Source organism: Caretta caretta, chromosome 14 (assembly GCF_965140235.1).
Source record: "Caretta caretta isolate rCarCar2 chromosome 14, rCarCar1.hap1, whole genome shotgun sequence".
NCBI classification, from domain to species: domain Eukaryota; kingdom Metazoa; phylum Chordata; order Testudines; family Cheloniidae; genus Caretta; species Caretta caretta.
The window spans coordinates 1577606-1591134 of NC_134219.1; the positions used below are offsets into that span (position 1 = coordinate 1577606).

At 50.7% G+C, this 13529-nt stretch overlaps 1 protein-coding gene across 23 annotated transcripts in view; it reads right to left on the reverse strand.

Moving 5' to 3' along the window:
• Positions 1–13529, reverse strand: part of RBFOX3 (RNA binding fox-1 homolog 3) — a 353230-nt gene that overhangs the window by 80834 nt on the left and 258867 nt on the right. For 13 of the 23 annotated variants that reach the window (XM_075119157.1, XM_048819338.2, XM_048819334.2 and 10 more), the window contains 2 exons: positions 4928–4972; positions 1362–1489 (listed from right to left, as the gene is read on the reverse strand). The exons of 1 other annotated variant lie outside the window; for it this stretch is intronic. The gene's annotated coding sequence lies outside the window, so the exon portion shown is untranslated. The remainder of the gene's footprint in view (positions 1–1361; positions 1490–4927; positions 4973–13529) is intronic. 9 more of the 23 variants (XM_048819355.2, XM_048819340.2, XM_048819344.2 and 6 more) reach the window with 1 other exon arrangement.

A 13529-nucleotide genomic window follows, 5' to 3' on the forward strand; every position in this document is an offset into this window, starting at 1 on the left:
AATAACCATCCTGTGCTGTGCTTCCACAACTCCTGCATGCTGCTCTGCCCCGACCACGCCTGCAACGCCCCCTCCAGCCTGAGATGGGGCCTGGATCCCCAGGAATGCCCTGCTGCTCCAATGAGAGGCTCTGGGGAATTACCACATGCCTGCCTGAGCCCTGCTGCTGCCCTGGCAAGTTCCCTGTTTCTCTGGAGGAGCCTGGCCTTGGGGCAAAGCCCTGTTATGGATCACGCTCCATCCCGCAGAGGAAAGTAGCAGAATCCTCAGGGTAAGATAAACAATCCCTGCACGGAGCAGGCCCTTGAGCCAAGGCGACGGGTACAGCAGCTCTGCAGGCAGGGCAGCATGTCTCTCAGACACTAAATCTCCCGTCCTCCAAGGGACCCACTGTGCCGCGGAGAGAGGGGACCATGCGCGCTGAGCCACTTGCAGGAGCAGGCAAATAAATAAGAGCAAGGGAAGGCAAAGGCGTGCAAGGGCGGGAAGATAGTTCTGTGGGGCCCAGCTGGCGCTGACAGCCCCCCCCCAGCACATAATCACATTCAAAGCGGGGCTGGTGTGAGGCAGTTCTCCTCCAGCACAGCAATAAAAGAAAACAACACACTTAATAATTCAGCACCAGGAGAGGGTGATCAAGCAAAAGAACCACCACGGCAGGCAGGGGAAGAGAGCCCAGGTTTTCACTCATTCCTACCTTGGTGTCCAAGGCCTCTCCCCGCTTCCCCCCAGAGCCCTGCAAGCACAGCCGCACCCCTCACCTCGGGGAGCGAGTCCCCACTGCTGCTCCCCCCCCACAAAAATTGAGGAGGGCCTGGTGGTGAAGACCTAGAGTGAGTCAAGGGGAAACTGGGTGCAACATCCTCACATGGGCTCCTGGGTAAGTTCCCTCCCCCTCTGTAAGAGGGGGCCAGGAACCCTTCCCTGCCACAGGGACACAAGCCTAAAGCCCTCAGTGTCTGTGAGAGGGACCATAGGACAGCCTAGAAATAAACCTTTCTCCCCTTAACAAGACTCCCCAGGTCAGAAAGGGGAGCCCATGCAGCAGAGGGAGATTTTGCGCTGTCTGCTGGGGAGAAGAGGCTAAGAGACAGGCAGGTCACTGTTTGGCTGTGGGTTTTTTTTCTTCTCCTAGCTATTCCATGGCCAGCATTACCAGCAGGGATTTGACTCCCTCTCCTTCTGCTTCCTCCCTTCCCGTCTAAACCGTGTGGTGTTGAACAGGGAGGTGGCTGGCTCTCAGTGGGCATTAGAAGGGATCCCTGGGTATGACCTTACGTCACTTTGGGACCCTTTGACACAAATCACCATAATACACTTGACCACAAAACCACGGTTAGTTCCTGTTTGACAGTGTTTACCTTGCTGTTCCCAACTCGGTTTGTGCCTTGCCTGGCCCGGGCTCTCCTGCTGCTCCCTCTGTCCGAGGCAGGGCATTACGGAGCCGTGGAGTCGATGGCAATCTCCCCAACCCACCATCCTGACTTCTCTACAGGAAGAAACAGGCCAGATGCCTTGTGCTGGGACCCGAGCACATCTCAGCAGGTAGGGGCTAGACCTGTGCTTGGATGCAAGACCTCCTGGGGATGAGGCCTTGGTAATTGAATAGGTAGTGCTTGTCACATGTGAGCCAGTCCTGGACCTGTAGCCCAGAACAGCCCCAGAGGGACACTGAGCAGCAAAATATAGTATCGCTGGCTGAGACAGAGACCAGACCGGCACTTACTAAGAGTCACGTATTCTACAAAGGAGACCCACGGGTGCACGCCACAATGCATGCCTATCTTTGTGGGACAAGCCTGTATAGACAGACAGGAATTGGGTATATGCATATGCAAATATCTGAGTAAGCATCTAAAACCTGATTTGGGTGCACAATTCCATTTTTTTGAAGTTTTTTTTGCAACTCTTTAAAAATCTACCCCTAAATATCTCTCGGCAATTTTTGCTAGTGTCATGGACTCTAAAGTCCCAAGCAAACATCCTGCCTTCCTTCAATTCCCTCTGCTGCATTTGTTGTTTTGAAATATTGTTGTTGCAGAAATGGCTGGTACATTCCACCCCAGAGATAGCTACATTTGAGGGATGAGGGGAGAGATTGCTGAGTATACTGTTTGCACAGTTTAGGGTCCCTTAGTACAAAGGGCACTATATCAAGGTAGATGAGTGTTACTTATAGACACAGCTGAGTTTGGTTAAGAATCCATCCAGTACGGGATATCGGAGGAGGTGGGACAATCACACACAAGGTCAGTGGGTTTTAGCCACCAGCCTACAAGACCTGAAAGTTGGCTTTCAAATGGGAGCTCTTTTAGAAATGCACTTCTGCAAAAGGTCCAGCCACTGAAGCCATTCCCTGAGTGACTGTGCAGGAGCTCCTTATCGCATCAGGCTCTTAGCAGATTTGGGAACTGTCCTTGCAGGGCAGCGGGGGACTGATTGCTCAAGAGGCTGGGAATGGGAGTGGGAGCCAGGTCTCTGGTTCAGAACTGCCCCAGGCCAGGATGGCCAAACGGTGTTCGTCTCTGATGAACGTGACACCACTTGGGGTGAGAACATTCTTCCCATGGGGCACGCGTCTACTTCACAAAACTGTCACTGAGCAAAGAATGGGCTGGAGAGGCTGAGCGGTGGGGAGGTCTAGGTGCTCTGCCTGCTTGGGGGTATATAAAGGGGCCTGAACCCTTTGGGGCTGCCAGTCTAGATGTTAATGAGCTGGGGCCTTGACCCTGCCTGTTAGCACTACTAAGCCCTTCTTCCAGCTCTGCCTTTATTAGAAATCGTGCCTGTGACTGGAGCCAACGTCCGCTCTCTTTGCCTCACTCTTGTTTCTTTTTTTGAACCTGGTTATACTTTTGGCCTTCACAGCATCCCCTGGCAACAAGTTCCACAGGTTGACTGTGTTGTATGAAGAAGTACTTTCTTATGATCGTTTTAAACCTGCTGCCTATTAATTTAATCAGGTGACCCCTACTTCTTGTGTTATGTAAAGGAGTAAACAGGTCCTTATTCACTTTCTCCACACCAGTCACGATTTTATGATCTCTGTCGTATCCCCCCTTAGTCGTAGAATCCTAGAATCTCAGGGTGGGAAGGGACCTCAGGAGGTCACCTAGTCCCACCCTCTGCTCAAAGCAGGACCAATCCCCAATTAAATCAAAAAGTTGCCTCTTTTTCAAACAGAACAAGTCTCCGTTTTTAAAATCTCTCCTCCTGTGGAAGCTGTTCCAGACCCCTGATCATTGTTGTTGCCCTTCTCTGGACCTTTTCTAATTCCAACAGATCTTTTTTGAGATGGGCGATCACATCTGCACGTGGTTTTCAAGCTGTGGGCGTACCCTGGATTTATACAGAAGCAATAGGATATTTTCTGTCTTATTATTTATTCCTTTCTTAATGATTCCCAACATTCTGTTCGCTTCTTTGCTGGCCGCTGCCCATTGAGTGGATGTTTCCAGAGAACTCACCACGGTGACGCCAAGATCTCTCTCTTGAGTGGTAACAGCTAATTTAGCCCCTCCTCATTTTGTATGTATACTTGGGATTATATTTGCCAATATGCATTGCTTTGCATTTATCAACATTGAATTTCACTGGCATGCACCATTTTGTTGCCCAGTCACCCAGTTTAGTGAGATCCCTTTGTAACTCTTGCAGTGAGTCTGCTTTGGACTTAACTATCTTAAGTAATTTTGTACCATTTGTACCAGACTTTGCCACCTCACTGTTTAACCCTTTTTCCAGATCATTTATGAATATGTTGAATAGCACTGGTCCCAGTACAGATCCTTGAGGACACCACTAGCTACTTCTCTCCATTCTGAAAACTGACCATTTATTCCTACCTTTTGTTTCCTGTCTTATAACCAGTTACTGATGCATGAGAGGACCTTCCCTCTTATCTCCATGACTGTCTACTTTGCTTAAGAGCCTTTGCTGAGGGACCTTGTCAAAGGCTTTCTGAAATTCCAAGTACACTATATCCACTGGATCACCTTTGTCCACATGCCTGCTGACTCCCTCAAAGAATTCTAATAGATTGGTGAGGCAGGATTTCACTGTACAAAAGCCACATTGACTCTTCATGTGGAACCCAAATCGTGTTCATCTATGTGTCTGATAATTTTATTCTTTACTATAGTTTCAACCAATTTGCCTAGTACTGAAATTAGCTGACTGGCCTGTAATTGCCAGGATCGCCCCTGGAGCCTTTTTTAACAATTAGCATCACATTAGCTATCTGCCCTCACCTAGTACAGAAGCTGATTTAAGTGATAGATTACATACCACTGGGTACAGAAAGCAGGGGCCTCCCTGAAAAGCGGAAGTTGCCCCAGCACTGCGCTTGATGAAGATATACGATACCCCCACTTCCCCAGCGCTCTCAACAAATCCCTGCACAGCTGATTCTTGATAGCTGTATACAGCACGAAGAGTCAGCAATGTCAGCACGCACAAAGCAACTCATGGGCACAACATCCCTAACCCATGCCAGCTGCCAAGCCTCCTCTCCAGAGACCCATCCCCCAGTTAGCTCCCTGCACTTGCATGCACCATTCCAGAAAGTCTCAGCCTCCTGCCACTGGTTGGAGCTATGAAAAGCTACTTGTCTACATCCAGCAGCAGTGGCAGACAAAAGGGAACTGAGCAGGCCATCCACCTCGCTTTCTCCAGCTAGCAGCTCCCCAGTCCACATGTGTGATCCAGCTGCTTAACCCATAACCTGTGGAGCAACAGGGTGGATTGTGCCAGTAAGGCAGAGACACAGCAGCTGGTATCAGCCCAGCACAGCAGGCCTGGAGATCAGAGCGCACTGGCACATGCTGCACAGATGAGTAAATGGGGACCCCAGACGTAGCTGCCGGAGACACAAAAAACACATTCTTATCTCTCAATATCTATTCAGAAAAGGAAAGTGTCTTTGTACCTTTTATTCAGCAAAGTTTCCCCTGTGGTGCGCACACTGGACTCTCTAAGAAAAGAAAGAAAGAAAGAAAGAAGAAGAATTAAAATCAATGATCATTATCGCTAACTTGCTTACAGTCAATGCCATTTGCTCACTGACTGGCAAAATTTTTGAATACGAAGTATTATCTCCCTAGGAGTTCCGGGAAACCTGCCCTGGTTAAACGCTTGCTGCTCTCCACGTTTCAAAGGGTGAACGAGACATTTTAGTTCTTTCTAAAGAACACCAAGGAACCAGCAGTCAGGCTGCTCAGGTTCATTCCTGGGCGGACTGAAGTCCATGCCATACAGGCACATTACACGTCGTATATTTCACTACCAGAAGCAGCATCTTCTAGATCTAGTTTTTGGTGGATTTTCGCACTCAAGCAGTGAAGAGCTGAAAGGACTATGTGGAGCCAGACATGATGCAGGTTGGTGCCGCACGTCTCCCATGTGTCAACGCACTTCCAGCATGGTCTGTGAGTCCAGTCTATGCTATCAATACACCTCAATCCTGACTTGCAGCACCTGCACCTACCGTGTTCTATTCTGGCCTTCCCATAGCTCTGCAAGTGCACATCAGTCTCTACCCGCAGCCCTGTCTCTCCCCATACTAGTTCTGTACAGTACTGTCTGCTGTTTTAAAAGTTAAAAGATGTGCATAAGAATGGCCCTACTGGGTCAGACAATGGTCCATTAGCCAGTATCCCATCTTCTGACAGTGGCCAATGCCAGGTGCCCCAGAGGGAATGAACAGAACAGGGAATCATCAAGTGATCCATCCCGTTGCCCAATCCCTGCTTCTGGCAAACAGAGGCTAGGGACACCATCCCTGCCCTTCCTGGCTAATAGCCATTGATGGACCTATCCTCCTTGAATTTATCTAGTTCTTTTTTGAACCCTGTTATGGTCTTGGCCCTCACAACATCCTCTGGCAAGGAGTTCCACAGGTTGACTGTGTGTTGTATGAAGAAATACTTCCTTTTGTTTGTTTTAAACTGCTGCCTGTTACTTTCATGTGGTGACCCCTACTTCTTGTGTTATGAGAAGGAGTAAATAACTCTTCCTTATTTACTTTCTCCACACCAGTCTACCATATCCCATACTGGGTCCCAACACAGCTCTGCCAATGCCCCTCAGCCTGGACCCACAGCACCCCCTGCCCCTCCACTGCTCTGTACTGGGTCCCAACACAGCTCTGCCAATGCCCCTCAGTCCCATCCCACCCAAATCATGAGATTTTAAAAATAAAAAAGTTGGGGTCTTTCTGTGTCTTCTGGCTTTTGAGCCCTTAGGGGTCACATTTTGCAGCTTGCTAGAAAACCAAAGCTGCAGTTCTCACATAAACACCTGAATCCAGAAGCGGGAGCTTTGAGAAGAATACCTACATTGTGAGACTGGCAATACAATCACAAGATCAGCCACATGGCACTTCAAGCTACAGAGAGGGGAAGGGCTGCGAGCAGGGAGAGGAGGCCAGAGGAGAAAGGAACTGGATTCAGGTGGAGGCATGCCTGACAGCTGCCATCTTGTTGAACATCGAGGACTGAACTGGCGACCTGCAGAGCAGAAACCATGGCTTGAGAAAGGATCCAAGTTCACTAGCCAGTGACCATAGGAGACTCCCATCCTCTATGAGTTGGGTACAGAGGGTGCCACATGACACTGGCCAGTGAGTTACACATGCAGAGCCAAGGGCTGAAACACTGTGCTTGCTTACGCTGGGATCACTGCAGGACTTTGTGCTGCCCCAGGGATGACTACTTAGATCCACTCGAGAACTTTGGCCCCACCGATGCTGCTGCGATTGTGCATACGCCCTATACAGAGCATGTGGAGGGCTCCCCTGTTGTGCTGGAGGAATGGAAGTGATTCCCAGGCACTTCTGTTAGCAAACAGGGCTTTCAGCCACGCAGCAGGATAATCAATTATGGTAATTCCTGCCTCAATGAATCAGATTCATGGAGGAACACAGCTCATTAGGCTGGGGAGGACTTCCATTAGCACTCTTAGGATAAAAACCCTCCGGATAGCTCTAACCCAGCCAGACATATTCACCAGCCTGAAACGGCTTCCTCTTCCCCAGCCTGGCCCGCCAGTAACATGACAAACTCAGGAAAGCCACGTGGGCAAAGCATGTTTTCCAGAAACTGTAATTCCCAGTGGGGACAAGATAATCCCCTACTCTGCAGGGCCTCACACAAGGGACTTGGCTGTTGAGCCCCCTCGAGCTGCTGTGTCACTGAAATCTCAAAGCTCCCACTGACCTCCTGATCCAGCCCATTCTCACTCTGCTCCTCCAAACTCCTTCCTGCTTCTCTGAGCTCACAGACACCTCCTGCAGGCTGTGCCCAGTTTCACCAGTAAACTGGTCACTGGAGACCACTGGAACAGGGGTGAAGAGAAACCTCCAGTCCGTGGCCATCATCCTGAGAGCTGGGGCTTGGATTCGCTGGGCACTCAGATAGTGTGTTTGAAGATGTTTCACTGAAAGCTGCTTGTTCTCCTGTGGGAAGTGCAGTGATGGGTAAAATCTCATTTCCCAAACAAGTCTCAGTCAAGGAAGAAGCCAGCTGAGTCTGCGCCTGCTCAGAACCCCTCACAACTAGACCTGAGGCCACGGCGCTCAGGAAACAGTGGACGGGCAGGCAACTCACTGGGGGACTGGGTCAGCCTGAGAGACTGTGACCTGCCACCCCTGCAGCATCTGCTGGGGCAGGAGCAGGAAGGCCAAGGCACAGCATTAACTCTGGGCAAAGAGCGGCCCGCAGGAGATGCGAGTGCTGCTTTGCAGTTCAAAAGCTGCTGCCCAAGAGCTGCTCTCTGTGCTTAGTACCAATGTAAATGGGCTCCCTCAATCTGCTGCAGGGAGGCAATTAAAGGTGACAGGCACAGCCAGACTTCCAGCAGTGTGGCACATCCCCACTTCCCACCCACTTCGGGTTCTCCACTCTCTTTGGGAGAAGGGGAGTCTCTGCTTTCACTCCCCTGAAAAAACAGCCAGTGATGGAAGATGCCAGGCTGCAGCAGAGAGGTTTTGGGCTGCCCACCTTAGGGCACACTCCAACCCCACTCCCTTGCAGAGGTGCCCAGGAGATCTCACCCCAGGCATGCTCTGGGAAGCAGTGTGTACAGGGGATGTGCTCAGGGCAGGGGTGAATGCGCTTCTGCAAGCCTCAATGGATCCTGAGAGTCCCAGGGGGACAAAAAGAACCATGGAGGTTTATGCAGTTGAGGAGGGAGACAGCTAGTTTTGAGCAGCTGCATTCGCGCCAGCTTGGGCTGCCTGTCCAGGTGCTACGGGGTGACAGGAGCTTGCTTTGGGCCTTTACTTGGACATGAAACGATCCTTGGGAGGCTCAGAAATAGCGAGCTGCTCATTATGAACTCAGAAGAGTCAGTCCTGGTGACACTGGTTAAAACAGCTCCCCCTGGCAGAGCCATGGAAACTACCCTCCGAGCTCCATGCAGGGGGAGGCAGAAGGGAGCTCTCTGGGCATCTCCCTAGGACAGCCCAACATGTGTGCAGCCTGACAGAGGTGGAATCTCCCCCGTGGTAGAATGGGGTGACCCTGCTGGCTCCTCACTGGGGGAAGGCTCCCATTCAGCCTTGCTGGGAAATTTACCAGCAGCGTGCTAAGTGATGTTTTAAAGCCACCCCCCCCCAAATCCTAAATTAATTTTGCTTTTAATTAAATTCATTAGCAAAGATTATCTGGCTAAGGAAAAATAATAACTTGACCCTACCCGCAGCAAACCTCTCTATTTATATCCTCTCTATATATAAGCAGTGGTGAATATTTCTTTATGGGCCATTAAAGTTTTAATGTTTAATTTATAACTGCGTTCTCTGGCGGGCGGGATGGCCAGGCACAATGTCAACACTTTTAATTAAATGAGAAGGGTTTTCTTTTTAAACAAAGAAAGATAAAAAAGCCACATTCCCAGCAGCTAATCAAGGTGGCAGAGGCTCAGTAAGTACAGGGTGCTGGCAGAGGAGCGGGCAGGCCTTTGCTTCAGCTGAGCTGGCAGAATGGCACTGCCCAAGGTGTGTGAGAAAGCAGAAGGCTGCCAGGGGGAGAGAGCTCACCTGTTTCCTTCACCCACAGGCATTGAGATTCCCACCTCCCCTGCTTCCAAACAGGGAGACTCTTCCTTGCCAGAGGGCCTAGCAAGATGAGTCAGGGTTTACTGAGTGCCCTGCACCACTCTTTCTGAGTGTCAGTCCTAGAAAGGCAGAAGTGCAAGCTGCTTTACCCTAGGCTCGTTCCCCGAGGATCATGGTGAAGGCCTCTATTCAGAACCCATCAGCAGGCCTCCCCAAGTCCCTGACTTGCACTGCTTAATGAGAAAATTCAGCCTGTGCCTCCCACAAATCCCAGCCAAGCTTGGGACAAACCCCACAAGTGCCTCAAGAAGCCCCAAGTTTGTTCATCCCTCCCACTGCTCAGAGCTCCTTACTATTCCTGGGGGAATTCTGTGCTACTGCACGATGCAGAATTTTGCAGAAATTAACGTGCGCACAGAATTTCCTTTCCCCCACAGAAATAGGCTGCACTGCTGCTGGCCGCCACTAGGGGCCACTGGACCTGGCAGAGCCCAGCTCCCACACAGAAGACACTGCTGCGGGGAGGGAGGGAACTAGAGGGATCCTGGCAGCTGCAGTTCCCAGCACACTCCAAGGAAGCAGACGGAAACGCCATGCAAGCCTGGGACCCAGCATCCGGCTGTTTCTCCCTCTGCATCCCTGGACTCTGTGGGGGAGGGAGGCAGGTGTCTGGGCTGGTGGGCCACAGCTGGGCTCTTGGGGAAGGGGTGTGGGTATCTGGGCTGGGGGTGGGGAGCAGCTGGGCTCTGTGGGGGGGAAGTGTTGTGAGTGCCTGGCCCCCTGGCTGGGCTTGGGGGGGGGAGGGGAAAGGGGCAGAGAAACAGGAGCTGGGTTGTCATAGGGGTTTCTTCAACTCTCTACTACTGGGGGAATTTGTGTGTCTGTCTGTATTGTTACAGACGTACTAGCTGACAGGTATTTTGAAATAAATTACCAAAATAATTGAAACTGGCATGATTATGTAGTGTTATTTTGACAAACAAAACTTGCCGAATTTGAAATTTTTTGGTGCTAAATTTGTAATTTTTTGGTGCCGAATGCCCCCAGGAGTGTCCCTACACAGTCTGCTTGGAAAATGGCCACTACTCTGGCCATCACCACAGAGGGGCCTTCAGCTGTAGCCTCGCTAGCCAGGACCATATCAGAGCTCACAAAGTAAGAAGGGTCAGGTCCCTATTTGGATGGGATGCCCCCTAAGGGAATCCAGGGTGGGGCAGGAAATGTAGACTCAACAGGTAATGCTCTTCCTTAATAGTCCTTACAGAGCCCAGGTCCCAGCCTGGTGCCAGGGCACAGTAAGGTGCTTAAGGCTCCATCTATCAGATCCGCTATAAAGCCTACAGCATTCAAACTCAAGAGTTGTGGATGTTAAATCCAGTGTCCCAACTAAATTCCAACTCGGGCAATTGCTATGTGTCCTGCTACCTACAGTCTCCCTGGCATTCCAATTGGTTACTGTAGCCTTCACTGTTTGTCCTAAGATGCTGTGTAGCGCTGCTATGGGCTTTTAAGCCGCTACTGCCTTTCCCCTTGGAAGTGGCTGCACTTCGGCGGTGGAAGATGGGATTGCCAAATGTACAGTCTGTGAAATAGGTTAGGAAATTGGTGTGGGATCCGCTTGTATCGCAGGGTCAATAATGATGTGAAACTGACATTGAGTGCACATGTCGCTATCCACCCCTAGTTCACAGACCTGACATTCCAACATCACACCAAAGCAATGCTCTCTGCCCTTGGAGCTGGGCTTGGACTGTGTCTTCAAATTGTTTATTACAGCAACTCTAAGACCCCACCTTGGTCAGGGCACCATAATGGGCCCTGCCTAGAGAGTACCAAAGGCAGTCCTGCCTTCTTTGCCTCTTCCCTGAGGTGACACCCTCAGTTCTGTTTGGAACAGAACGGAAGAGGGGAGAAAGGTGGTTCCCATTCATGGGGTATTTTATCTCCTGGCAGAGGTTAAATCTCTGTACAAAGAAGTGGGAAAGAGATGAGTCAGTTGCAGGGGGGCGGGGGGCTGTGTGTGCGATTCAGCCATAAGCACTTGGCTTAGCAAGGCTGGTTTAGCGCCTCACACGCCCGCAGCCATGCTTTTCCCTCAGAGCTGACAGTTTCAGCAGCTGACACCAGGTTGGTGACCCCATCTTCCCTGCCCCCACAAACGTGAGATGGGGAAGCAGGGTGGGGTGGTGGTAACTGGCCAAACACCATACATTGAGCCAATGAGACCAGGGGCTTGACCCTAGACCCTGACTGTCCAGGTTAGAGGACTATATAGAGCTAGCAGAGTCCTAGCCACCTCCTCTCCCATTCTGCCAGGCATCAAGGCAACATCAGTGACTCATGCCAGCATCTAGTCTGTTTCCTCCTTGGAAACTCATCTTTCAGAGGGCACTGCTGGCACTCCAGGAATCAGCTGGCAGAAGGTACCGCCCAGCACTGCAGCCGTCCAATCCCCATCACTCCTAGGGAGTCTGCTCCCCGACATGCCAGAGGACTGTGAAAGGAGTGCTCCTGACCTTGCTTCTCAACCCAGCATCTCCCATAAGGCAGTCAGAGCTCTCCCCACAGCCCGGTCACCCCTCAGCCATCTGTGCTGCCCAGACCTACAGCTTCGTGTCGTAGCTCTGTCCTGTTGTGCAAGGGGGAGGGACACCCCCTCGGACACCCCAGGCCTGCATTCCCATAAATGGGGCTCTCATTTCTAACATGGAGCCACTTTAATTACAAACCCCCCAAAACAAGCAGGAAATATTTAAAAAATGTAAAAACCACATACAAAGCAAGTTTGCTTGAGCCGGCCATTGCTTCCGTGAGCCAGGGAACAGAGTGGTGATGGCACCGTGCCGCTCACTAAAAGCATGAGTGTCACTAAATCAATAATTCATTTACTTTAATGAGATAAGTACTTTGAAAACTAATTGCAGACCTGCTCCATTTACTCCAACCCGTTATAGCCCTTAATGTAAATGGCAGAAGTGCTGCTGGAGAAAGGGGAAAGGTTTTAGGCGGAAGATAGTGTGTCATCTTTCTCCCTTCGAAGAAAGAGAAATATCAGCCATAAACAAGAACAAAGGAAGCCTAAGTAACCAGCTCCGTCAATCAAGGAATGTGTTATGCCACATGCTTGTACAACACCTTGCACATGCCCCACCCCACCCAGGAATGCATCATCACATCTCGGAGAAACGATGAGCACCAAAGGACATGCTAACATGGTAGAAACACCCCACCAAGAAATACCTATCAACCGGAGTGTATCAACCATCTGGGAACGGATGTGGATCGTAAGTGCTACACAACACAGCCAAGCACCTGGGAGTGCCTGAGAGAACTACAGTACATTACATGAGGGAAGGCAGAGCCATTGGATTTGCTGTGTGAATCTGCTTCAGAATACTCCGTACAATGCACAAGCAGACGGAGATTCAGAACAGAGACAGAAACTAAAAGCAGGAAGTGCACAGAAATAAAGGGATCTCCAACAGGAATTTGCAGATGCCCAAACTATATCCTGTGCAAATGACTGAGGGCCAGAAGATAAACTCTGCACCAGAAAAGACTGGCAAGAGGTCCAGTCAGGTGCCATGGGAACGGACTGCTGTAAGTTAACTGGGACCCAGGCCAGGACTAGCTCTGTGTATAATTAGCGGAGCGGATGGGCCACCAGACAGGAATCCAGTGAAAGAGAAATCAAACTTGCTGTGATAACTTGAGCTACAGCATGGGACTTCTTCCCTAGCCCTTTGCCGCTGCATTGGCCGGAATAATAAAAAGAGCTCGAAGTTCTATCACGCCTTTTGTTAAAAGGACCACACCATGCTGTGCCTTTTGTCTTATCACCAGTTCTCACTGATGCGGCACTGGCTGCATTTTACATCATTTAATGGAAGGCAAAACAGTCTGCCCCCTCAAAACAAGAGAATACCTGCAGGGGTCTCTGCACTGACAACAGAATGCAGCTACCTCTCCTGTGTGGGATGCGGCAGCTGGCTGACAGGACTAATAGCTCACTGCACTAAGCAAGGAGCTAGAAGAGCCCGAAGTGAAGAATCCCATGCTCAGCTGGCACTGCAGCTGGATTTGTAGAAAGAACATATGCAGCCAGATTGTACTCTGGTCAGGACCAGGGGTTTAAAATCCCTGCCCCTTGTGAAAAGCACCGCGGGATCTTTAACGACCACAGATGGTCACTACTTTGGTTTTGACCTCATTCAAAAAAATGACACCAGCAGCAGCAGAGCATCCCCTAGCACAGGGGTGGGCAAACTACGGCCCGTGGGCCGAATCCAGCCTGACAGCCGTTTTAATCTAGCCCTCGAGCTCGCACTGGGGAGTGGGCTCTGGGGCTTCCCCTGCTCCGGCACTGTAGCCGGGGAGCAGGGTCTAGGGGCAGCCAGAGGCCTCTTCTCTGCACGTTGCCACTGCCCCAAGCACTGCCCCTGCAGCTCCCATTGACCGGGAACCACAACCAATG